We start from the raw sequence: 27,349 nt of genomic DNA, 5'->3' as shown, positions 1-27,349 counted from the left end.
CTTGGTCAAGTTACGGCACTTGAATCACAGAGGCCTCACATTACCCCCGTGATCATTTATCTCGTGACTCATTTTTCCTGTGCTCATTTCTCCTCAAGACAGGTGCCCAAGATAAGGCACGAGACCGATTGCCGCCACGCGCAACAAATAACGTATGCTTTTCAGCCGACGTTCTCGACACTACCTAAATAAAAAATAAGCCCAACAATCGGCTGAATCTAACAGCCGACATGCAGCTTGCCCCAAGTGATTAGTTGGCACAAGGAAAGTGAGTTCAGTTGGTTGTTTGTGAATCATGTTTTAAATATACTTGTTTTTGAATGCACTGGAAGTCAATGCAGCATGAACGGAATGAGAAATGCTGATGTAGCTTAGCAGATCTTTCTGTAGGACCAACATACTTGAGAAGCTCTGTTCAATGACGTATGAAAAAAACTCAAAGGGAGTGCTTATTTTTGCTATAGTATATGATACTTTGCTTTGTAAGGGTCACTATAGCAACTTGAGTGCCACTCCGAATTGAGCACAGCACGAAAATTAGCAAGAAATAGAAACATGCATTTGTCTCACTACCAACATGCGACTTGCTATGTACATCTCTTCACCAAGAAATGACGTGTAACTTAGGTGTTCTTTATGAAAGTTCGTCGCTCCTGTCCTCTCTACTCCTGCTTCGCTTCAATTTTTAGCGTGCTGTTTCTATGAGCTGTGTACTAAGGCAATAACTAACCATGCTTAGTGCGTTATCTTGATGTATTCATGGCCAAAACTTCACTGCCCCGTTTGACCATTCACTATGGTTCTTCACATGGGCATGCGTAAGATCCTCAATGGCGGCGCACTAGCTCTTCTTCCCTCCCGACCCTCCAAGATTGGGTCCAAAAGAAAAGAAACTTCTTAATGGATTCAAAGCTGGAGATGGCGCTGTGTCTAGCTTCTACAGAGGAGTGTTTAAGCTTTTCGTATACTGTGCACAGTGACAAAAAACTCGATTGGTACGAGCCACTGACATCAAGCATGTGCAATACGGTGCTTAGCTATGCATAGCGTCGGTCGGTCGGTCGGTCGGTCGGTCGGTCGGTCGGTCGGTCGGTCGGTTGGTTGGTTGCCTACACATCTTGGTGCAAGCCACTACGTGTATAGGCCATAACATATTATCGTAAGAGAATGATGACCGTGACAAAAAACTTCCGTTTTATTCTATAGAAGGTTTATGCACAGGGTGAGTGGGGTCCTCAGTTCCGGGCTCCACTGCCTTTGCGGCTCACTGGTCTTGGTCGAGCAACGTCAGCTGGCTTTAGATATCCTTGCTAGCAAGCCAGGTCTACCACTGTCTCGTTTGAGACGTCCCCAAAAAGGAAGGATTGGTGTTTTAGGGCTACGAATGACATTTTCACGTAATGTGTCCGAGGATGGACAACGCAAGTTGTGGTCAGAAAGAGTGAAATGAGCTTGAACTAAGCTATTTGTATGTGCGGAGCTGTTTACGCTCGCAAAAGGCTGGTTAGCCGCGAACGAAAATTACCATCAGCATAAACTGGCACGCAATGCCCCTGTTCTCTTCTTCCTTGCCAAAAAGCAAGCACCGAATTGTCCGGCGTAAGATGTAATAACTCTGGCAAATGAGAGAACAGGTATAGGATGAGAGAAAGGGGGAGAAATAAAAAGAAAAAACGGCAGATCCCAAGTGCAGTGGCAATCGATGATATCCGAAGCACGAGTGAGAAAGTATGATTTGTCACTTTAAAATCAGCACAACGTTACGAGGTTGACATAACTTATGCCATACATCACTTTCATATCATCACTATCATGTTTGCACCTGCTATTTGTGTTCGTAATTTCACGTCAGGTAATACCAAATTTGGTATAATGTAGCATGTCGCCATGTTTTACATGGCTACATGCTACATGATTATTCTCTTTAGACGAGTAATTTACCTTCATAGTCTATTCACTTCCCGTGATACCAAATTTGGTATATATGGAGCTAGAGAAAAGGCCATGAGCACGCAATAAGCTTAACATGTAGTCATGTTTTACATGACTAGATTCTACATGATTATCAGGTTTGGACGAGACATTTACCTTCGTCGGCTGTTCACGTCACGTGATACTAAATTTGATATATGTGGATGTAGCGGAACCGCTGCAAGCACGCAATGAGCGTAACATGTAGTTATATTTTACATGACACGCATGTCATAATTATTACACTTGGACGTGTCATTTACTCTTGTCGTCTATTCACGTCACGTGATACAAAGTTTGGTATATATGGAGCTATCGACACGGCCACGAGCGCGCTATGAGCGTAGCAGATAGTCATGTTTTACATGACACGCATATCATAATTATCATGTTTAGACGTGTCATTTACCTTCCTCATCTATCCACGTGAAGTGATACCAAGTTTGGTATATCTGGAGCCAGCGAAACGGCCATGAGCACGCTATGAGCGTAGCATGTAGTCATGTTTTACATGATACGCATGTCGCGATATCATGTCTGAACATGTAATTTGCCTTCGTCGTCCATTCACGCCACCTATTACCAAACTTAGTACTTGTGAAGCTAGCTAAACGGCCGCGATCACATCGTGAGCTGGGTATAATGTTATGTTCTTACCTGGCACGCATATCATGCTTATCATGTTACCAGCAGTCATATACATTTTTCATCCATTCACGTTGCATGATACCAAATTTCGTATATCTAGAGCCAGCGAAATGGCCACGAGTGCGCTATGAGCGTAGCATGTAGTCATGTTTTACATGCCAAACATCTAATGATTATTATGTTTGCAGGCGTCATTAGCTTCCGTCATTCGTTTGTCCCGTGATAGGAAATTTGGTATATGTGAAGCTAGCAAAGCGGCCACGAGCGCAACATGAGCTAGGCATGTAGTCATGTTCCTACATGACACGTATCTGATGATTATTATTTTTTCACTAGTCATATACCTTCGTCATCAATTCACGTCCGGTATTACTAAATTTGGTATATGTGAACCTAATGAAATGACCATGAGCGCACTATGAGCGTGGCGTGTAGTCATGACTTTCATAACATGCATGTCATAATATTGACGTCAGGGTCTGTCACATAAATATGTTCTCCATGCAGTCATGTCATTCCACACCAGTTTTGCAATATTTCATATGAACAAAACCACAGCAACACCAGCAAGACCATGAAATGTAAGTCATGACATTTATGACATGCATGTAATGATTTTCATGTTAGTACTCTTCTGTTATGCTCGCCATACAGCCATGTTATGCCATACAAATTTCGGCATGAATCCCATCATCGAAACGGCCAGGAGAGCTAAAGACAGACAGACAGACAGACAGACAGACAGACAGACAGACAGACAGACAGACAGACAGACAGACAGACAGACAGACAGACAGACAGACAGACAGGTGATTCGTGGTTTACCAATAAAGCCCTTCGAAGCTTCGCCCCACTCATCATTCACTCCGTGGATATGGTGTGATTTTTTTATTCCAGGGGGACAAAGATCAAGAACCAAGAGAGATAGATATAGAGATAAATAGAGATATAGAGATACATAGAGATAAATAGAGATATAGAGATAAATAGAGATATAGAGATAAATAGAGATATAGAGATAAATAGAGATAAATAGAGATATAGAGATAAATAGAGATATAGAGATAAATAGAGATATAGAGATAAATAGAGATAAATAGATAGATAGATAAATAAATAAATAGATAAATAAATAAATAGATAAACAGATAGATAGATAGATAGATAGATAGATAGATAGATAGATAGATAGATAGATAGATAGATAGATAGATAGATAGATAGATAGATAGATAGATAGATAGATAAATAGATAGATAGATAAATAGATAGATAGATAGATAGATAGATAGATAGATAGATAGATAGATAGATAGATAGATAGATAGATAGATAGATAGATAGATAGATAGATAGATAGATAGATAGATAGATAGATAGATAGATAGATAGATAGATAGATAGATAGATAGATTCCATATTGCTGAAGTTCGCTAAGAAACGCTTCGAATTTAGACAACCGGAACCAAGTGGAATTCGATTCCAGGTGCTCTTTGTGGCAGGCCAGTACTTTACCACAAAGCCACGCCGTTCTTTGAAGCTTCTTGGCGAAAATAAACTATACAAGCGTCATGTCAGGCAAGAAAGCCGTCCACAGATAAAATTTACCGTGAGAGAAACGTAATATGACTACCAGAGACCACACAATGAGAATGACATCAGGAGAAAGAGATTTAGAGTTGGCCATTCATAACAAAGACAATGCAGAACGCTGAATCGTTGTAGCCACCACATCAACAAAGCGCACACAACACTTCACAAATCTGTAGCCGCTACCTCGCACCTCTTTATTCTGACAATGGTGTAGTTGAAGCTCTGCTTTTTCGCAAAAAAAACACACCCCAATTTATGGTGGAATTGCAACATTGCAAGGACGTTTGCAGCGGTACCTACGGAAGCCGGTCATCCAGCTTTGGCTGCCGTTGAGCAGCGTAGTCCTCAGTGTCTTCTTATTGCTTTCCCAACGGCTTGCATTTCATTACCGGCTGTGATGAGTCAAGAAAAAGGACAACGACCATGGTGCGGTGCGCGTGTGATTTCGTGCCAAGTGCGTGCGTGAGGTCAGCCAATCAGCTGATGGTCTGTGGTGGCCCACAAATATAGCGTGCCACAATTGGGCCACGTGTGTCCATTACGTGGTGGTAATATTTGTGGTTGGAAACGAGCTGGAGCAGTGGCAAATGAAAAACAGCCGGCCGAAGCGTCGGACGCCGGTGATCCAGGTTCCGGCCAAGGGAACGCGGCTGTCAGCGCTACTGCCGTCTAAACACCACCTGGAGTGGCGTTTCCGGCACAACTACTGCATCTCGAGGCACGGCCTGGCCGGCTGTCCTGTTTCCAGCCGAAGGCACCACGGCTCTCGGCGAGGCGCCTTCGCGGTCAGCCGTTCGGAACAGCGATGGATGTGGCCTGGCTAACGGTCACGGTTGCACCGAGCATCGCGTCTCGACGCAAGCTGTTCGCTGGGTGGGCTGGCCATTCCCTGCATGAAGCATCGCGTCTGCAATGCGGGTTAACTGCTCCGTAGTCGGTCCCACGCCGTCAAGCTCCGTCGTCACCAGAGCGTCGCACGTCGATACGTGAGCGCATTCCTTAGCGCCTTTCCACCACCTCCCGTCCTGCACCTCATCAGCGTCCATCGTACCACCCGTTTCTCTGTCAGGTTTTGAACGTTCTTCTTTGAACTCTTGTTCAAAGAAGAACGCTCTTCCTTGAACTCTGAGCACTATCTGAACAGAAAGGGCTGCCACGTTAAACTCGCTGGACGTAACCTTCTTGGTGTTAGGGTGGGTTTGGCCGCAGTGCCTTGAATATAGGGAACTAGTATATAGCCATCTTTTAGAGGTGGTGAAAGGTGCGAAGTAGACACAAGCGCAGGCTGTAAAAAAGTGCGTGAGTGCCACCTCTCGTTTAGTCTTTGGAATGTCCGCTGGATGACGGTACTTCTACATGCTAAATATATGATGAAAAGAACGTGAGATTGCGGTACTTGGGGTGTTCACTAGATGAATGGGCGGATGGACCAACGGACAGACAGACAGACGCATGAACAGACGGATGGACGCAGGGATGGACGCACGGACGGATGCATGGAGGGACAGAGAAGCGAACGGACGGACGAACGGATGGATGCATGAATGGTCGCAAAGGTGGACGCACGGACAAACAGAAGCAAGAAAGAACGGATGGACGAACTATTCGCCCCACTAATCATCATGCACTGCGTGTATATGCAGCGATTTTCGTTTTTCGCGTGATCTGTCATAAACGTGGTGTGGGTATTACAATGCTGTCTCTTTGTCCATTTCTCCTCGCATGACACGCAGAACTGGCGTGACGAACTTTAGTATCTTCATTATTTTCATTATATTGGCTTTCAGAGGTTAAAAGTTATAAACAGTTCATCGAAAACGACGTGATGGGTCATTTGTCGCCATTATAGCGATACACTTGCATTCCTTTCAAACACTTTTAACCTTTAGGCTGTGACGCGCTAAATCCGACTGCTTGAAGGTATTGGACAAGTTTCGTGTTCTCGGTTTATTAAAAGCACACGTGCTATGTATTTGCACATGGCTATGTTTTCCTCTCAATGCGTATGAGTAATGTAAAATGATCTTCGACATTGGTATTCTGTGCATTATTTCTACGGGGCTGTGGCATGTGTTATTTCTACGTATCTGATGCCTATGACGTCATAGACGGCCCAGGCTATATTTCCATCCCCTGTGACGCCCAGCACAGATCTGATAATGAGTCGGCAGAAAGAAAAGTGGTGTTTATTTTTTGTTTCTACACTTCACTGCTATTTTTCTTCTTCATTGCGGGGTAGCCAAATGGGATCAGCCTCGGTTAACCTGTTCGCTTCTTTCATGTCCTTTCGTCTATTCCACCACTTTTTAAATAAATGAAAACTACGATATCAAGATACTTTTCATTCGTTCAGCGTTATTTGAAAGTCCGCAGAGAAATTACCGTTGCATTCTTGATTGAATGAAAGAAAACTATGATTCAAAGAAATTATAGATTCGTTCAGTGGCATTTCGAAATGCGCTAGAAAAATACGTTTGCCATTTTCGACAATAACTTCATTGATGTTTGTATTATATTTAGTTTCTTTTGAAAATTACCAGCACCTGCTATGTGACAATATTTCGAGACTTTTTCTTTCTCTCGTTAACCGAAGGTGCTCGTTCACAGCTGTGAAGACGTTGACGCCGCTACACCTGGACGACCTTAACTTGCTCTAAAATGGTTCGCTGAAGTTCCGTCGTGGTAATCACAGTGGTTCTGTATTGCCAATTTAGCGCAAATATTTCAAGCTTAGTATAGAAGGTATATTTCTTGACATATTTGTTTCATGATTGATTGTGGAACACGGCAATTTAGGTGCGCCGCACTTTAGTGGCCGGAATGTCGTGTGATGTCGTTTACAGTGATCGTATGTTGTCGTTTCCAACCCGTACTACTTGTGTATACAATTTCTACATCACAAAGGGAGGATGACGACGAAGTGTTTTTTTTTTTTTGCCGAACGCTGCTTAATTCGTTTGGTGTTCTTTCTTGTGAATTTACGCCATATCCGAGGATCGTCACTCTCCTGCGGGCAGTGATGGATCCAGACCCCACAGTACGCAATCCGGACTTGGCGTCACCTTCGACTTCAACCTCAAGAAAGCGCAACAGCCGGGAAGACGACAGCACCAGTGACAGCACTGAACTGTACACGGCGAGAAGTGAATACAGCAACGACGATTTAATCCCTGCATTGAAGCGTTAAGTCAAAGGAGAATGGTCAGCGCGTCTTCACCAGCTAGCGCCTCTACCGCTCTACCGTGAAGGCTAGCAACCCGACAGTGCACTAGAGGGCGCGATGCAGCTCTTTGGGTTGCCTCAGAATTGTTGGTAATAACCGCCAGGGATACTAAGAAAATGGAACGCTCGCTGAACACAGTGACACGCTGAAGTGTCAGTGCTCTTTTTGGCACGCTCTCAAAGAACGCTTCCTGGGCGCTTACACAATCAGCTGTGACTCCCTTGCTCACAACTAAAAAAGGAAATGATATGTCCGTACAAGTTCGGTTTTGCTGCGTCTTCTCGCTAGGCTATGCTTTGGAAGACTTGGTTTTTCTGCGCCTACTCGCTAGGCTGTGTGTTTTGGCGCTACCATCTCTTAAACTGCATGGCCGGGTGCTTATACCATACTTTTTGTTTCGGTCGACTGTTCGATCAGCATCAAGAACATGAACAGGCAAGTGATATCAGCGCGTCTCGAAGCTATCGTGCCTAATGAGATAAAGGATATTAGACTCAACCCACGGAAGACTATCTTGGCCATAGACGTTGAGCACCCGGTGCGCTACATACCTTGTGAACTGTCACGGAGCATGGAGGCATCAATCTCAGTACTTACATTCCGCAGGATAGTGACACGACGACGGGCGTCATTTATGACGTTGATATTTCCATACCAAACGCCGACCTTCCTGTGCTGATAAAGCCAGCTATTGAGGCAACGGACATATTGCCAGTTTGCCGGCTTGACAAAACTCGTCGTTGCATCAAGGGGACCTTCAGAGGTGATTGCATCCCATCACAAGTAAAGGTTGGTCACTTTCGTCACGTTCTCTGACCATACATCCCAAGGCCACTACAGTGCCACAACTGTCTAAAACTGGGTCATGTTAGTGCTGTGTGTAACAACAAGCAAGCATGGCCACATTGCGCAGGATTCCACAAAGCAGAGGCTTGCTAAGCAACTCTCCTAAAATGCAGCAACTGCAACGGGAACCATGAGACCTCATCCAAAGACTGCCCAGTACTCAAGAAGGAGAGGAGCATTCTGAGACAAATGGTGAAAGATTGATCCTCACGAAAGGAAGTGGTAACGGTTGTATAACGAAGGCGTTCCCCTCAATGGCGGTGGTCGAAGAAAAGAAAAAGCAGTTCTGTGCCGAAGGTGCCTTCACTTACGCCGCCACCTCAACCACCGCCGCCGCCACGACCTCAGCAACCTCCCCCGCCCCCGCCACCAGGTGGGGTACGTCCAGAGGTGCCGGAAGACACTGTGGCGCAACAGAAAAAATCAGGCTCTGACAGGCCCGCTTTACAGCGGGTACACGTGTCTACGGAACCACAACATCGACAGTCAACAACGAATATGCGCCCAGGAAGTCTATCCGTCCAAGAAGTAGAAGTTTTTTTCTGTATTGAGGTCGTTCATGAGTGTTATTCACACTGTCTTGGCTAGTCTACAGATCCCTGCCGCTAAATGTGCGCTGCAAGTCTTGGACACACTAGAACCAATTCTTGCTGGACTTCAGTAACAAGATGGCGCACCATGGACCACATCAGCCTTCCCGAGAAAAATTCAAGCGTGCTTCTATAATTCAGTGGAACGCCAGAAATCTACAGTGAAGATTGCCTGAGTTTAGACAGTTCATTTTCGAGAATAAGTTTCCCATCTTCGTCATTTGTTGAACGCATTTTTTCAAAAAAATACCCCGACTGTCGGGCTATGAATCGTTCGTTTCTTCATCGTGCATTGAGCGAATTCGAGCTGCTGTGTATATCCGTAAAGAACTCGCTTATGTTCGCCAAAGAGTAGAGTCTCAATGAAAATCACTACGTGTGTCTATATGTTAAAAAGAAAAAGTTGTCGTTTGCGCTGATAGGCGCATATATAGCGCCGTCACGTCGACTGGATCAACAGATATTAAATGATATATTTGCAACGACTCCAGCACCTTGGATATTGATGGGTGACTTCAACGCCCATCATCCACTGTGGGGAAGCATCAGGACAAATCTAAAAGGCACGAACCTAGTTGATCTCGCATCACAGCACAGGTTTCAGGTGCTGAACGACGGCAGCCTACTTATCTCCGAGGAGTAACTTATAGCAGTTGCCTGGACTTGACATTAGTGTCGCATAACATTGTCACGAAAGTCCAATGGTTCACAGATATTTAAACCCACGGCAGCGACCATATCCCCACGTACGTGACAGTCAGAGGTCTGGCGAATCTCCTTCCCCTGGACACTCAAGACTTATTGACTGGGAAGAGTATCAGATATCAGTGGAGAGAAAGTGCATGCACGAACCGCCGGAATCTATTGAAGAAGTGATTTGTTGTGCGATGGAGACTTCCACGAAGATATGTTCGAAAGAATCGAGACGTACCGCACTCGACAAAAAGTTGGAACAACTTCGAGCGGTCCGCCGACGTGCCGAAAGATGATACAGACGCACGAAATCTATCTATGGCCTCCAAGATTCCACCGTCGAATGCACAAACTCCACGAACAACGATGGAAGATTTTTCGTGACTCGCTAGACTCTCGAAAGCCTTTGTCTCCCGTATGGAGGACTCTTCGAGGTATTCATTAGCATCCGCAACAGCGTCATCCCTTCGCCGCTCTGGCGCTACATCAACGTCGCTCAGAGCTTGATGTTTCTGGCGAATTTTGTACAAAGATCGCCGACGACATGTCTATACCGATCGATATATTGCCACAGGACGTTCCAGTCACACGATATCAGCAAATGGACGTTGAATTCACTATGGAAGAACTTTATGCAGCATAGAACATATGCAGACGCTCATCGTCCCCAGGTCTGGATGGAGTGACCTATACTGCTCTACGTCACCTATGTCCGAAGGCACATCGCTGTCATCTGGACATTTTCAATAAGTCTTGGCATGATGGAACGGTGCCTGATGAGCGGAAGTGCAGTCGCCTGGTGCCTTTGTTGAAGACCGAAAGTTCCCATTGTATTTGTCACCATACCGGCCTATAGCTTTGGCAAGCTGAGTCAGCAACGTCATGGAGAGGATGCTGCTTACACACATAGAATGGTAACTGGAACATTATAACATCTATCCTGATGCTATGGCTGGCTTTCGACGAGGTTGGTCCTTAATTGATAGCGTCATTGACTTAGTGACCTCTGTTCAGCAACAGAAAACTAAGAAGCTGCTTTCGGTAGCTCTGTTCTTAGACGTGAAAGGTACCTATGAAAACGTGACCCATGAGACTGTTCTCAATGCTCTTGAAGCAGCTGAATTTGGAGGCCGTGTTTTTTGATGGGTAAGAAGCTACCTTACAAACAGGTACATGTTCGTTCTAACTGAAGACGGGCCTACGAATATGCATTTCACAATTCGTGGGGTGCCACAAGGCGGCGTAGTGAGTCCGACTCTTTTCAACCTGGTTCTGGTGGGGCTCACCAAAATGCGGCCACAGACGGCTTATATATTTCTCTACGCTGATATCTGCATTTGGGCTTGCGGCGTGACACAGACTCAAGTGCGCGCAAGGATAGAGAAAGCGGCAACAATGGCATCGGCATACCTTCACCAGCAAGGTTTGACTATCGCCACAAAAAATGCGTAGCGGTGGCGTTTACACGCGAACCGATGTCTTTCTACCCATTGTGCATCGATGGCAGACCACTCCCGTATAAGAGCAGTCATAGATTCTTAGGTGTCATCGTAGATCGTGACTTAACTAGGAGCCCGCATGTCGCATACCTGAAGAAAAAGCTCATTGGCATTGAGAATGTATTCAAGTTCGTCGCCAGAAAATCATGGCGCCCATCCGTGCACTCCATGTTGCAGCTTTATACAGCCCTCTTTCTCGGAATTCTCCGGTACAGCCTTCCTGTCCTGTCCAACACGTGCAAGACTAACTTCCGTGCACTACAGAGCGTATGAGCCCAAGTACTTCAGACATGTCTTGGCCTTCCAAGATGCTCATCGACAGTGGTAACTATTGTTATCGCACAAGAACAGCCGGTCACAACGCACATCATTGTCTAGACGCAGAGAGCGCACATTGTGCATTTATCACGGCTACCGTCAGATAATTTAGCGTGTTCGACAGTGCGGAGGCCCCTTTCTTCGTTCTGCGGTATTGTGACAAAACATCAGGACATATTACCGCCTGGCTTCAAACTTGCGATGCATCCAGCAGCTGCGGTATGGAGTCTCCGTCAACCTGACAAGCGCTTATCAGTTCCTGGAATCGTTAAGCAGGCACGCATGTCACCGCTAGCCCTGAAGCAATTGACTTTGCGCCTGTTGGACCAAAGGTACTTCGACCGCATGCATGTTTACACCGATGGTTCCACTAATTCCAACAGCTCTACAGGAGCAGTTGTTGTTCTACCTGATAATGTGTTGCTTCAATACAAGCTTTATCACACCACGACGTCGACAGCAGCAGAGCTCGCAGCGCTTCAAGGTGCAGTAAAGTACAATCTTCGGCAGCAACCTAACCTATGGGCCATTTTTTGCGACTCAAGGTCAGCCTTAAAGACACTACGGTTTGTAATGCAGCACGGGTCACACGAACAATCAGTATATCAGATAAGGCACGACTACCACGAAGCGCTAAAGGAAGGTCATGATATTGTATTTCAGTGGTTGCCGAGTCATTGAGGAATTGTCGGCAATGACCGTGCGGATGAAGCTGCTCGATCGGCTCATGACCAAGACCTGCTTACGCCCATACCACTCTTGAGAACGGACGCTGCAAGGTGACTACAATCACTTCGTCGCCGTATAACTGTCCTACAATGAAATACGCCGGCTTTCTCCAACACGCACCTGTAATCGATCGACCCAAACTTGCAACTTCGTTTGCCATCTGGGATCTCACAATGCGCTGAAACTTTACTGTGTCGCATGAGGTTGGGCGTGGCATTTACGAATGCTTACTCTCGTCTCCTTGGAATGGCGAGCACTTCGGCAAGCAACATCTGCGCCTGTGAGGAAACGCTTGAGCACATTCTATGACACTGCCCAGCATATCAGTCTGAACGACGTATTATGCAAGCCAAGCTCCATCAGCTGGATTCATGGCCGCTTACAGAAGAGATGATCCTGGGACCTTGGCCGATGGTTTTCTACACGCGCAAAGCCACGAAGGCCTTCTTGTACTTCTTAAGGACCACCAGACTTCACGGCCGCTTGTGAAAGAACAGTGTGAGACCGTGCTGTGTAGTTTCAGGCTGACTATTTTTCCTTCTCTTTTTTACCCCTCTTCTTTTCCATATTTTTCGTTTCTATTATTCTCCCTTTCCCCCACCCCAAATATAAGGTAGCCAGTCGAGCCAAGCTTGGTTACCCCCCTGCCTTTCTTTATTTATCTCGCTCTCTACATCACAATAAAAAATGGCAGCATATCCACGGAGTGAATGATGGAGAGTGGGGCGAAGCATCCGTCCGTTCATTCGTTCTTGCTTCCGTCCGTCCACGCGTCCGTCTGTGTGACCGTCCGTGCGTTCATCCGCCCGTCCAAGCGTGCGTCTGTTCGTCCGTCCCTGCTTTCATCCATGCATCCGCCCCTGCTTCCGTCCAAGCGTCCATTCATCCGTGGAGCCATCCATGCGTCCGTACATGCGTCTGTCTGTGTGCCCGTTCGTCCATCTATTCAACACTCCAAGTACCACCACCTCCCATCTTTTCATCATATATTCCCCATATAGAAGCACCGCCATCCCGCGCACATGCCGAGGACTAAACGAGAGGTAGCACACGCACACTTTCTTACGGCTTGCGCTTCGTGTCTACTTCCCACCTTTAACTACCTCGGGTTCATGGTATATACTAGTTCACTGTATTCATGGCACTACGGCCCAACGCTCGCTAAACCTTTCTAAAACCAAGGAGGTTAAGCCCAGCGAGTATAACGTAGCAACCTTTTCCTGTCAGATAGTGCTCAATGTACATGCCAATGGCTGCTAATGGAATGAGAGACAGGAGAATCCAGCTTTTAGTTAACGCGCACGCTGCGAATTTTTTTATTGTTCAACAACGCACAGGAGAAATCTCCCACCGGCACCACCTTGCAAATCAAAACGTAAGACTGGTTACACACTACGACTACGACTACTACGAGGGACGAACGGGTGCCGCGTTTAAGAGCTTCGCCCCTAAAAACTTGACCATACTCTTGATCCAGCATCCTGCATCTCGCGCGTGAGAGCTTAGGCATTTATTTATTTTTAGCACAGATAAGGCAGCTTCCGGGCAAGATCAGGACACATCGTTATCATTTGGCATTGCAACATTCTTGATGCCATGCGCGGACGTACGCACTTATCGCATCACTGCCATTTCTTTTTTTTTCTTTCCTAAATTCTGGTTCTTGTCTTTTGTTTTGATTGCAGTTATTCACGTGTGTGCGCATTTTTTTCGCAAAAACGAACGATAACCTTATCGGAGTAGGATGCTTGTTGCAAGCACATAATACGATCCTGAAACCTCCTCGCCGTGTCCTATTCGTATGTATTGCACAGGACTGCGCGTATGCATGAAAAGGGGATACTTTGCTTGATTAGCTTTGAATGATTAGTAACGAAATTGCGCAAAGGTTTCGAACGAGCGCAGGTGGCCTCTCCAGTATACGTCAGCTGGATGCGTTTCTGTTCTGAGGTCGAGAAACTGAAGCGAAGTTTCTTTCACCAATTTAACTACTGAGGCCTTGGCCACAATCAGGAAAAACCTTAAAGATACGTGTAAAATGATGCCAGTAATCATCAAAATCAAAGAGTACCACAATATCGTCAACATATCTTAAAGCATGCAGGGCAATACCCTTTAGCTTTTCAGCCAGTTTTCTGTCAACCAAACCGAGAAAAAATTCTCTGCGTGTACACGCCTCTTTATTGTATGAAAAGTTGTTAATGTCCAACGAAGGTGCGTTCAAGGTAAACTGACAGTAGTTCTAAGAAAGATTGTAAGGGTACATGAGTAAGCGTGAAGATACATTCATCGTTATGTTCTGTGAGTTGCTATTGAACATATGGCATTGGATCGTCGGCGGAAATAAATAAAACTAAAACAGGTCTTCAGTGTCGATTCTCATGGTAGAACAGGAGCCCGGGTTCTCTTGCATAAAAAATCAGCAAAGCTAAAAGAATTTTTCTCACTCTGAAAGGATCGTCAACCTGTAGAGTTGCTAACTACCTTTGCAAATAACCTGATATAGCGTGTTGCCATTTGCCCCCTTTTTGATAGATTGATATGTGGGGTTTAACGTCCCAAAACCACTATATGATTATGAGAGACGCCGTAGTGGAGGGCTCCGGAAATTTCGACCACCTGGGGTTCTTTAACGTGCACTCAAATCTGAGCACACGTGCCTACAACATTTCCGCCTCCATGGGAAATGCAGCCGCCACAGCCGGGATCCATTTGCCCCTTTTTGCGACAATCTCTCTGAACGTGATTTCAGATGTGTTTTGGCAGCAAACAACATTTTTCGTGGTGCTTTGAACTGTAATGTGAGACTACGTAACAACATGTTGCTTAACAAGTTCCGGGTTTTTTTTTCTACGGTAGGCAACGTGCTCTGAACCAATTCGAAATTCTTTTCCACAGTGGCTAGCGCTTTTTTCTCGTATAACGTCGTATAACGCTTCCAGAAGAACTGCGAAAAATCCTTCCTTTCCAGCCGTAACAAGCCTGAGGTATCTGCCAATAAAGAAACTAGCAACGTCATTATTGTTGCCTGACTTACGTTGGGCGACCTCAGTCCTTGTGGTCACTTGTGCCAGTCATTCGTGGACCTGGGAAGGTGTTCTTTCGTCACGAAAGTGGACGAACTTCTCGAAGAGGTCAGTTTGTCCACGGGCAATAACACCGGTTCTGTAGCAAACTTGGGTCCTCTTTTCAGAAGTGCTAGCATCGCCAAGGACTAGAACTGTTCCTTCTTTGCATGCGGATTTCCTCCTTCGAGGAAGCTGTGATAGCGTGCGATAAGGACTCCGTTGTTCCGCAAGCTACACGAAAGCACTCTTCTTCTGACGCTGGTTGCTCGTGCGCTTAGTAGAGCTCACTTCGCGCGCTGCTCTCAGACAGTCCTGGTATGCACTTCTTCGCCATCTACGCTCGCAGATCATTCCAGCTGTTCCTCCCATTTTGAAAAGACAATGATACGAACACATCACTGACAGCAGGTAGCCACATAAACCTTTGAAGCCTTCCATATCAAAACGAAAAGATAGTCACGTGTAAACCGACCGCTGATCAACTTGAGTCATACTGAATTTGATTACCGGTTTAACACTTGCAAGACGTGATGTATCGAGAAAAAAAGGAAGGAAAAAGAAGCAGCGATGTGACCCGCATTTCCTGTATCGTTAGTTGTCCGGCCGTTTCTTTGCCACATGTTTGTGATGAGTCCCGATATTTATTTTTTCTTTTCCAATCAAAATTTTCAGTTGATAGTCAGCGCCGGTCCTGCTTTTTTCTTCCATTTCGTCCGCCGTTCCCATGTGCGCAACACTTTACGCAAGGTGAATATCTACAAGCTCCCTCTAAGTGCCATTTTATTGTGCGTGGTTGGCAGTGCTTAGTTTTACAAAACCGAGAAAAAAACACAGGTTAGAACTTGCGCATAATTTGCATATGTCGTTAACCATCAGGTTGCTGCGAACGGCTTGGTCCCCACACGTGGACGGGGTCATTCCTCCTCCACCGAGGGCGTCCTCCATCTTGAACTTGTCGATGCGCTCAGTGGTACGTTTGAGGGTCACGATAGAAATTGGCCAACTGCGGAAATCAATCGAAAAGGGCGTCATATTGTCGCGACGTGAAGACAGAGGTCGTATTTGAAGACGCTGAGAAAGCAGCAGTGGGTCGGTCTTTTTTATTAACCGCGCGCGCCAGAGAGTCCCTCGTGTTTCTCGTTGTTGCGTTCTGTATAAAAGAGTGCAGATGCGCGTATGCGCTGTCGCCTTCGTCTTTTTTGCGGGAAGCACGTGACATTTGCCTCCCTCTAAAAATGGCATCGTCCCAATGTTCAGCCAAGGCGCTCTACTTATAAAAACGCACATATGCACCGGCACCCACAGGACAAACGAGAGTTAGCTGGACAGGTAGGGTTTCATACGGATGACATGCACGATTTCGAGTGAGTGGTTTCGGCGACTGGAACTGCAATCGCCATCAGGAATAACTTCGTAGTTGATGTCATTCAATCGTCGGGTGACTCAATATGGGCCGAAGTATTGTCGTAATAGCTTCTCTGAAAGTCCGCGTCAATGTATTGGGATCTGGACCCATACCTTGTCGCCTGGTTTGTAGGTTACCAATTTATGTCGTAGGTCGTACCGTTTAGCATCTTTGTGTTGCTGGTGACAAATACGCACGCGGGCTAGCTGTCGGGCTTCTTCGGCGCGCTGACCATATTCTTCGGCGTCAGCATGAGTGTCGTCACACTCGTGCGGCAGCATAGCGTCCAACGTTGTAGTCTCTTCGCGCCCATGTATTTAACTAAACGGCGTCATTCCGGTAGTTTCCTGCCAGGCGGTATTATAGGCGAAGGTCGCATAAGGCAAGATTTCGTCCCAGTTCTTGTGTTCTGTGTCGACCTACATGCAGAGCATGTCTGCGAGGGTCTTATTAAGCCGCTCTGTTAGTCCGTTAGTTTGTGGGTGGTACGCCGTTGTTCTCCGGTGAGCTGTACCGCTGAGCCTGAGAACCGACTCCAAGAGTTCCGCCACGAACGCAGTTCCTCTATCCGTGATGAGAACTGTTGGAGCACCGTGCTGAAGGACGACGTTTTCTATGAAGAAATGAGCCGCTTCTGCTGCTGTGGCCCTCGGCGTGGCTTTAGTTTCTGCGTAGCGAGACAAGTAATTGGTGGCGACAATGATCCATCTGTTCCCTGTGGTAGAAGTTGGAAATGGGCCCAGGAAATCCATTCCGATTTGGGCGAATGGCTTTGCTGGTACTTGGACGGAATGTAATAAGCCTGACGGGTGGTGCTTCGCGTCTTTGACAGTCGGCACTGCTTTGGACGTGATGTTTCACAGCAGCAGGTAGGTTCGGCCAGTAGTAACTGTCTTGCTGACGGTACAATGTTCGAGTATAACCGAGATGAGCGGAGGTGACTTCGTCATGCAGGCTTCCATAATTTCTTTTTGCAGTGATGCAGGGACGACGAGCAAGTATGGGCTGCCGGCGGGAGAAAAGTTTTTCTTGTATATGACGTCGTTCCTTAAACAAAAACATGGCACTGCCCTTGCAAAAACTCGCGGCACGTGTTCACGTCGCCCTTCTAAGAAGTCGATAAGCGGAAGCAGGTCAGGGTCACTGCGCTGCTCTTGGGAAATAGTGACCGTGTTGATGACTGCTGAGAATGCGGCGTCCGTAGACTCGTCATTAATAGCGGCAGACTCGACGGGTGACCGCGAGAGATAGTCTGCGTCGGCGTGCTTCTTCCCTGATTTATAAATTATGGTCATATCAAACTCCTGAAGCCGAAGGCTCCAGCGTGCTAACCGGCCGGAAGGGTCTTTCAAGTTAGTGAGCCAGCAAAGCGAGTGGTGATCGCTGACGACCTTGAATGAGCAGCCGTACACATACGGTCAAAATTTGAGAACCGCCAAGACCACTCTTTCTCGGTAGTTGAGTAGTTCTCTTTTGTGCGAGAGAGAGCTCTGCGGGCATAGGCTATCACTTTCTCGGAGTCATCTTGCCATTGTATCAGTATGGCGCGCAGGCCTACATTGCTTGCGTCGGTGTGAAGTGCTGTTGGTGCTTCCTGGTCAAAGTGCACAAGAACCGGGGGTGTTTGGAGGCGTTGGCGTAATTCGTTGAAGGCTGTTTGTTCCTTTTCGCTCCAAAGAAAGGGGACATCCGCTCGTGTGAGCCGCGTCAAAGGCGCCGCAATAGACGAAAAGTTGGCGAAGAATCGTGCAGATGAGCATGCAGATGCGCGTATGCGCTCTCACCTTCGTCTTTTTCGCGGGACGCAGGTGACAATATCTGTTTCAACTTGGGCCTGTTGGTGAATGATCTTTACGGGGATTGATGCGTACAGAAGACCAGAACCCAGCAAGGAACACAGATAGACAGACGAAGCGCAAACTGACAAAAATAAATTAGCGAGAAAGGTGGGCCCTAATTATTCTGACACTATTCCTTACTTACCAACATTTGGCCCTATTTATATCAATAAGGCCACATTTCAAGCCAATGAAATTTTGCTAGTTTGCACTCACCTGTGTGTGTTCCTTCCTGCATCCCTCTCTTCCATTCGAATGTGTACATTCTCGGAAAGTTCTACGTCGTACTCACCAGATACCAGCCTCACCGAAGTACACAAAATATTTTCGCGACAGTGCTTACCGCACACGCGATAATCAATGATAGGTTGTTTCCCGACTCTCAGCATCATTAAACACGCACCCCGTTGCTTATTCGCCCCGCTGTGGTGATCTAGTGGCTAAGGTAGTCGGCTGCTGACCCGCAGGTCGCGGGATCGAATCCCGGCTGCGGCGGCTGCATTTCCGATGGAGGCGGAAATGTTGTAGGCCTGTGTGCTCAGATTTGGGTGCACGTTAAAGAACCCCAGGTGGTCGAAATCTCCGGAGCCCTTCACTACGGCGTCTCTCATAATCATATGGTGGTTTTGGGACGTTAAACCCCACAAATCAATCAATAAATCAATCAACCGTTGCTTCTTGGTTTTATCGTATGCACGAAAACTGGGCGAGAAGTAGACACCGCATCATGCGTTCCTTCACCCATAAAAGGGCCGAACAGAACGGTTGCTGTGATTCCACGCTTCGAAAATCGTTCTGTCCAGTCTGGTGCAAATAAAGGCAATAAACTCCTGTGCACACAGATACGCGAAATACATCGCCATACATACGGAATATTTTATCTTCAACTCCAGACGCTAAAGTTTTGCAGATCCACAGGCACTAAAAAAATGGCAGCATATCCACGGAGTGAATGATGGAGAGTGGGGCGAAGCATTCGTCCGTCCATGCGTCCGTCTGTGTGACCGTCCATGCGTCTGTTTGTGCACCCGTCCCTGCGTTCTTTCATGCATCCGCCCCGGCGTCCATTCATGCGTCCATCCATGCATCTGTTTTTGTGTCCGTTCGTTCATCTATTCAACACTCCAAGTCCCACCATCTCGCATCTTTTTATCATATATTCCCCATATAGAAGCACCGCCATCCAGCGGACATTCCAAGTCTAAACGAGAGGTGGCACATGCACACTTTCTTACGGCCTGCGCTTTGGGTCCACTTCCCACCTTTAAACACCTCGAGTTCATGGTATATTCTAGTTCACTGTATTCATGGCACTGCGACCAAACGCTCGCTAAACCTTTCGAAAACCAAGGAGGTTACGCCCAGCGAGTATAACGTTGCAACCTTTCCCTGTCAGATAGGGCTCAATTTACATGCCAATGGCTGCTAATGAGAAATGAGAGACAGCAGAATTCGGCTTTTACTTTCTTACGGCTTGCGCTTCGTATCTACTTCTCATTTTTAACCATCTTGAGTTCATTCATGGTATATACAAGTTCATTGTATTCATGGCACTGCGGCTCAACGCTCGCTAAACCTTTCTAAAGCTAAGGAGGTTACACCCAGCGAGTATAATGTAGCATCCCTTTCTTGTCTGATAGTGCTCAATGTACATGCCAATGGCTGCTAATGGGGATCGCAGCGTGCGCGTTGACTAAAAGCCGAATGCTCATGCCTCTCATTCCCCATTAGCAGCCATTGGCATGTACATTGAGCACTATTTTTTATTGTTAAACAACGCACAGAAGAAATCTCTCACTGGCACCACCTTGGAGGTCAAGTTTTATACCTATTTCGGGTATGTGCCACTGGTGGTTACATACGAGGGACGCCCAAGCCACGCCATAAGGAGCTTCGCCCCGGGGAAACACCCCGATCAGCGCAGGACTTTGCATGGCGAAAAAACTGGGGGGGTCTTACCAACCCGTCAGCGGCTTCACAGGTTCGGTATAGTTCCCTCGCCGCGCTGCCCTAACTGTCGAGCCGACGAAACGCAGGCGCACGCCCTCACGGAGTGCCCCGCGGTCAAGCCCGTATGGCGACTTGTAGCAAGGGACTTCAAAATCCGTCCCCCTCCGGCGCTGAACAGGAACAAGGGCGCGTTCGCCAAGTTAGTAATGATGTGTACCTTGCTCGCCATCTGGAAACGCCGCTGCCTAGCAGAGGCGAGGCAGACACCCACAAGAGCGGCTTACCCAACGGTGTCCCGCGTCCGAGAGATGGTTTGGCGACATCTCTCGGAACAACTTGAGAGCAGCGGCGAGGAGAAGTTTCTGCGCCGCTGGCACACACGGTTCTTTTTGATGCGGCAGGGCAGGCTACGAACCCCGGTTTCCCCCTTCTAACACACAGACTTCCGCTCCCTGAATTATTATTGTTATTTTTTGTCGCTGTATTCTGTAATGATATATTATAACTTTGTATAATGATGTCGCGAGCGCCTTTTTCGGCGCAGTTTGTGGTCACTGGATCTCCACTCTATCTTTTCATTTTCAAAAGTTCAATCATGCACATTGATAACAGTGTATAATGATGTCGCGAGAGCCTTCTGGCACAGTCTCTGTTCACCATTTAATTGCCCCTCAAATGGGCACTCTGGTAGTATAGATATGAGTTTCGAGATGTCCAGGTGACCTCGATTGATGTAACCAAACAAAGAGGTACTCGCCAATAAACATTCCCTTCGCCCCTAAAAAAGGCTGCTGAGTGAGCTGCACTTCTGAGGATGACTCCTGAGTTGTTTTGCCAATTCCAGTTTTATCAGTCATGTACATACGTCGGCAAACTCACTCATGAGTCGATTTGCTCGGACTCACTCAGACTCAGATCGAGCCGCTAGTGTGAGGCTGAGTGAGTCCAGGTGAGTGAAACAATCAGCGGATTCTAAAGCTTCGCCTTTAGGAGTTGGACGCGATAGCGATATTCTGTTCCTAGTGCGCACTTCAAACACTGAGTGTACGAAACCTTTTCGAATTCGCTAAGCACCCACTACGTGTCTTTAAGGGAGTAGGCGCAGTAGCGTGCGTGCCTTTTGTATACGTGGGTACCAAGCTTTCAACCACGGAGCTAATAGGATAATGACATATTCAGAGGCCCATTGGCAATAGACGCTTCTACCACACATTATTAACGCGATAGCGTTAAAGAGCTCGTGTCACAGAAAACCCACCGACTGTGTCAGCCCCGTTGGTTGTGAGCGAAAAATTGTCTGTGCGTCTGTGACCGAAAAAATTAAGTTACCGAGATAGCCGTGAGAGGCCGCTACTCGTCCACGCGTGCGCGCGCGATCACACCGAAAAAAATTGGCAGATCCCACGTACACTGGTAATCGATGATATGCGAAGCACGAATGGGATATGTTGATATGTCACTTTAAAATTAGCACAACGTTACGAGGTGGAGGTAAATGATGCCGTACATGACTTCCGTGTCATGATTATCACGTTTGGATGTGTCATTTACCTTCGTCATCTATTCGCGTCACGTGATACCAAACTTAGTATATGTGGAGCTAGCGAAACGGCCACGAGCACGCTGTGAGCGCGGTATGTTGCGATGTTCTTACATAAAACGCGTGTCCGGATTATCATGTTGGCACTAGTCATATATTTCATCATCCATTGATGTCACGTAACACCGAATTTGGTATACGAGGAACTAGCAAAACGGCCGCGAACTCATCATGAAGGGCCCAATATATCCAATGTAGCGTTCGAGCGCGCGCACGCTCGGTACAGCAACGCTACTTCAGCAAAACGCGAGCACTCTAGTCTAACGCCAGGCGCGACTAGCGCGACCATCGTCCGTCGGCGCGGCCCGACGGCAACCGGCGCGAAATGCGACGTGCTAAATTTCGTGCCGATTCGTTACCCAGGAGACTGTGCGTCTCCCTATTTTTGTGACGGAGGGACGCCGGATGCGTTGAAACGCGCATGCGTCTTAGCAACGCAGCGCGCCTGCGAGTATATAGCAGGACCGGCGCCTGGCGTGGCAACGCCAGGCGTGACGTGACGAAATGAACGCCTGAGAGCACGCGCACCGCGTCACGTCTAAATGTATTGGTGCCTTCACTATGGCATGTAGTCATGCTCTCACATTACACGCATCTAATGATTATCATGTTTGCCCCAATCAGATACCTTCGTCATCCGTTGGCGTCACGTAATACCAATTTTGGCATATGTGTAGCTACTGAAACGGCCGCGAGAGCATCATTGGTGTGGCATGTAGTCATGTTGTTACATCACACGCATGTCGTGATTATCATGTTTGAACGTGTCATTTACCTACGTCATCCGTTCGGGTCCCATAATACAGAGCTTGGTACATGTGAAGCTAGCGAAACGGCCGCGAGATCATCATGAGCGTAGCATGTAGTCATATTGTTACATGACACGCATTTCATGTTTATCATGTTTGGACCAGTATGATACCTTCGTCATTCATTCACGTCTCGTAATACCAAATTTAGTATAAGTGAAGCTAACAAAACGGCCAAGAGCGCATCATGAGCGTGACATGTAGTCACGTTGTTACATGACACGCATCTCAAGACTATCATGTTTGCACCAAATACCTCCGCCATCCAATCACGTACTGTAATACCAAATTTAGTATAGGTGACGCTAGCGAAACAGGCGCGAGCACGTCATGAGCGTGGCATGTAGTCATGTTGTTACATGACACGCATGTCATGATTTTCATGTTAGGGTCTTTTGCTTGGGTTCGCCACGCAAACTTGTCATACCATGCCAGTTTTGCAACATGTCATGTGAACGAAACCACCGCAAGAGCTGCAGGACTCCGAAATGTAAATCATGAGATTCATGACATTATTGTCATGATTTTCATGTTATGACTTGTCAAATATGTTCTTAATACAGTCATGTTATGTCATACCAAGTTTGCTATCGATACCATTATCGAAACGGCCAGGAAAGACAGACAGACAGACAGACAGACAGACAGACAGACAGACAGACAGACAGACAGACAGACAGACAGACAGACAGACAGACAGACAGACAGACAGACAGACAGACAGATAGATAGATAGATAGATAGATAGATAGATAGATAGATAGATAGATAGATAGATAGATAGATAGATAGATAGATAGATAGATAGATAGATAGATAGATAGATAGATAGATAGATAGACAGACAGACAGACAGACAGACAGACAGACAGACAGACAGACAGACAGACAGACAGACAGACAGACAGACAGACAGACAGACAGACAGACAGACAGATAGATAGATAGATAGATAGATAGATAGATAGATAGATAGATAGATAGATAGATAGATAGATAGATAGATAGATAGATAGATAGATAGATAGATAGATAGACAGACAGACAGACAGACAGACAGACAGACAGACAGACAGACAGACAGACAGACAGACAGATAGACAGATAGATAGATAGATAGATAGATAGATAGATAGATAGATAGATAGATAGATAGATAGATAGATAGATAGATAGATAGATAGATAGATAGATAGATAGATAGATAGATAGATAGATAGATAGATAGATAGATAGATAGATAGATAGATAGATAGATAGATAGATACGCTCAAAGTCGCCGAAATTCGCTAAGAAATGCTTCGCATTTAAAAAACGTGATGAACCTTCAAGCCTCTCCCTATGCATGTGAGTTCATGATACGCTGGATAAGAGAACGAAGACCAGTACCCATATTTTTTTTTCTAAATAAGCAATCTCTTTCTTTGATAGTGATAGTGAAGGTGCTAATGCAGTTTTTTGTGCTATCTTGCAAATTATCTGATACGCTTCAATCCCTTCACGTTCGTATCGCGTGGTTCACTTACCTATCATTTACGTACCTTTCAGATCAGAGGAACAGCCGCACACCCGGCAATGAGCAGCCAGATTTGCTCCTCCTCCCGACAAGGTAGACGCTTCATGTTCTTTTAATCGGACAATAATCCATTGTCCCGTCTGTCCTATATACACACAATCACATGATAATGGAATGCAATAAATAACATTTCTTATGTACGCAGCGTAAGATTATTTACGGCCGGCACAGAAAACATTTCCGCTCGCTAATCTTACAACAGAGACTTGATAGCTTACATGGCTTCCTCCGGAAACACAATGCGAACATCATGCCGCGCGGCAACCTTTTTCACGTTATGCGATACCTTATGAATGCAAGACATTACTTCTACTCGCTTGCGGTCATCATCAGCAGTATCGGTAGCACTGCTAACTCGTCCTTCTTCAGTTGCTTGTTGCAACATTTTTTTTTTAGTTTTACCTGTTCGTGAAAGCTTCGCTCCATCGAGTAATGGCAGCTTCTGCTCGGGGCATTGTTGATGCAAAAGGTGGTTATGGCACGCTTCACTGTTTTCAAGGTACGTGTAATATTTGCTTTTTGATCGAAAAAGTTCACAAGTATTAACCCAGCCACCAGTGGATGATGGCTGGGCAAGTGCTTAAACTTCGGCCGGATGGATGAGCTGTAAGACAGCCTCACAAAGACCACAATTTCTGCGTTCAAGCATTCCAAGCAAGACTATTGCCTATAGATATGCTTGACGATTAAGAGCAATATGTACTCCACTACGGGGTGGACTCTCACTAGTGTTTAGAAAAAGAAATGTTCGACGAATAAATGTACAGTGTAATCAACTATGGGAGAGCGTTTAGGTGTCCCATGGATTATCATCACCTGTGTGTGTGTGTTCAGACTAAATGCTTAATGATTTAGAGTACTTGTTACTCTAGTATGGGAGAGCATAAAGCCGACCCGTTGACCTCACACTATTTGACGCAGGGTCAAACAAAATAAGACATTCCCGTATACTTGTCTCGATGAAAACAGAGAAGTGCACAAGAGCACACTCCCAAAGGGCTACAGAGCATTGTTGTGATGGCGAATGTGTATTTAGAAAAAGTGTTCAATGAGTAGAGTACCTGATACTTAACTACGGGTGGGCATAAAGCCGTCCCCGTCAAATGACATGAAGCAAACTGACGTGAAGTGTTTAGAACTGTTTAGAAGAAGAATGTTGAGTACTAGGTACTCTACTATGGGAGAGCATAGAGCCATCCAGGGGACCTCATACTTGATGGGGCCATGTTGACAAAAATTACGCATGTGCGTACACAGCGATATGTCCTCGCGGTTTAAGAGAATTTTACTTCCAGATATGTCTTACATAGCTTATGTGTACACAGAAAAATGGACAATGATGATTATGTGTATGCAAAGTGCAAGCTGTTATATGCAGCGAAAATAACTTATTTGTGTATGCAGAGATGTACACTGCGAAAATTGTGCCAGGAAAGTACATTCACGAACATCGAGGTTCATGTTTAGAAAAAATTTATTGCCACAAACGTCAATAACACTCAACAGAACATTTCCGTCTTAGACATACTCTAACGATGATGACAAGACAGACGTCATTTACATGAACATGGATATGAGATGACGTTGAAAAACATGTACATTCGATGGTTCACTCAAACACCCACAAAATACTTCAAGGTAAACAAGAGACAAATAAAACATAAATATGTACATTTTGCATATTTACATGTTGGCATGCCATTTCTGCCGGCACATTGACAGATCAGCCTACCAATACCAGGCCGGCCGAAAGACAAGTTTCACTCGTCCGTCATAGACCGACACAAAAGGGCAAGACCAGTGTCGAAGAAATTCCTCTTCACCGAGGAAGAAGAGCTCCTCCGACAAAACAGACAGCAGCTCCGAGTACAATCGTTCTAGGATCGGGTAGAGCGCGCGGCGGCGGCGGCCCGCTGCAACCGCCTCGCTGCGGTTGCGCCAGAGGCAGAAAGCGCCGGCAACAATGAGAAGACAAGCGAAGCGGCCTCGCGAACAACGCCCAGAAGAAACGAAGCGATTTACTCTGAGGCAGTGAAATCCAGCATGTACGGCTCTCCAAAGAACGCGAGCAATGATACAATGCCTCAGAAAATGCTGATTTCTTTCCCGAAGGGAGCAGTTCGGACATGTTGCTGACTGGACTATTCTCCACCTTTCGAGGCGGTCGAGAGTGGGAAGTACACTCCATCCCAGGCGCCACATGAAGTCCCGAAGGTGTCCAGGCAGAAAAGAAGCCGTTAAGGAGCTCCAAGACACCAGTCTAGAGCGAGCACGGCGGGCTGGCGGGACCAACGGAAGCAACAAAGCAGCAGTTGTCTCAACTATGTGGTTGTTCAAAACATCTATGCCAGGACAGCTCGACTTGACATGGCGAAAAAATGCAACAGTTGTTGCATAAAACGCAGGAAGTGTTATTGACTGTGGCCCCCTGTTAAGTTGCGCATTAGGCATCAAATGGCGAAGGTGAGTACCCAGAAAGTAGTATGCAAGCGTTCGTGCGGGAGATTCCTCCCCTTGCACTAGGCGCAAAAAGAAACGCAGTGCCAGCAGCCGACAGCGTATGGACACTGAAGAGAAAGCAAAGCCTCCTTGAGCACGCTGCTGTCCCAGTGCCGCACGAGAGACCAACTCAGTGCCGCCTGACCAAAAAAAGGAACACAAAGCAGACTGTAGTGATCGCACGATACGTAAAGATGGTTGCACGACGTGAGAAAGGTACCAAATGCGACCGCAAAATACAGTCTGCGCAAGGTACCTCCGCTCAAGAAGCGGGAAGTCAAAATCCTGTGCATCCTGAATTTTCAGTCTTACTTCCTCGAGAGCGTTTAACCAAACAGATTCGCAAATGCCGTAGTGGTTGTATGAAATACCTAAAATACGAAGGGACGCGGCCGGCTGAATGGGAACACCGGCGCTAAGCCTGGAGTTTGGAGAGCCAATGAAGAAATACCGGGATTTGGAGATGTTCAACGCTGCACCTGAAATGTCGCCAT

The 27,349-nt window shown here is 46.4% G+C and overlaps 1 protein-coding gene across 1 annotated transcript in view; it reads left to right on the top strand.

Moving 5' to 3' along the window:
- Window positions 1–24,496, top strand: part of LOC142774754 (uncharacterized) — a 128,373-nt gene extending 103,877 nt beyond the window's left edge. The window contains exon 5 of the transcript XR_012886535.1: window positions 24,329–24,496. The gene's annotated coding sequence lies outside the window, so the exon portion shown is untranslated. The remainder of the gene's footprint in view (window positions 1–24,328) is intronic.
- Window positions 24,497–27,349: the final 2,853 nt, after the last annotated feature.

The sequence above is a fragment of the Rhipicephalus microplus genome, chromosome 10 (genome assembly GCF_043290135.1).
Source record: "Rhipicephalus microplus isolate Deutch F79 chromosome 10, USDA_Rmic, whole genome shotgun sequence".
Taxonomy (NCBI): Eukaryota; Metazoa; Arthropoda; class Arachnida; order Ixodida; family Ixodidae; genus Rhipicephalus; species Rhipicephalus microplus.
The sequence above is the reverse complement of the archived record's forward strand: the minus strand, read 5'-3'. Positions and strand labels throughout refer to the sequence as shown.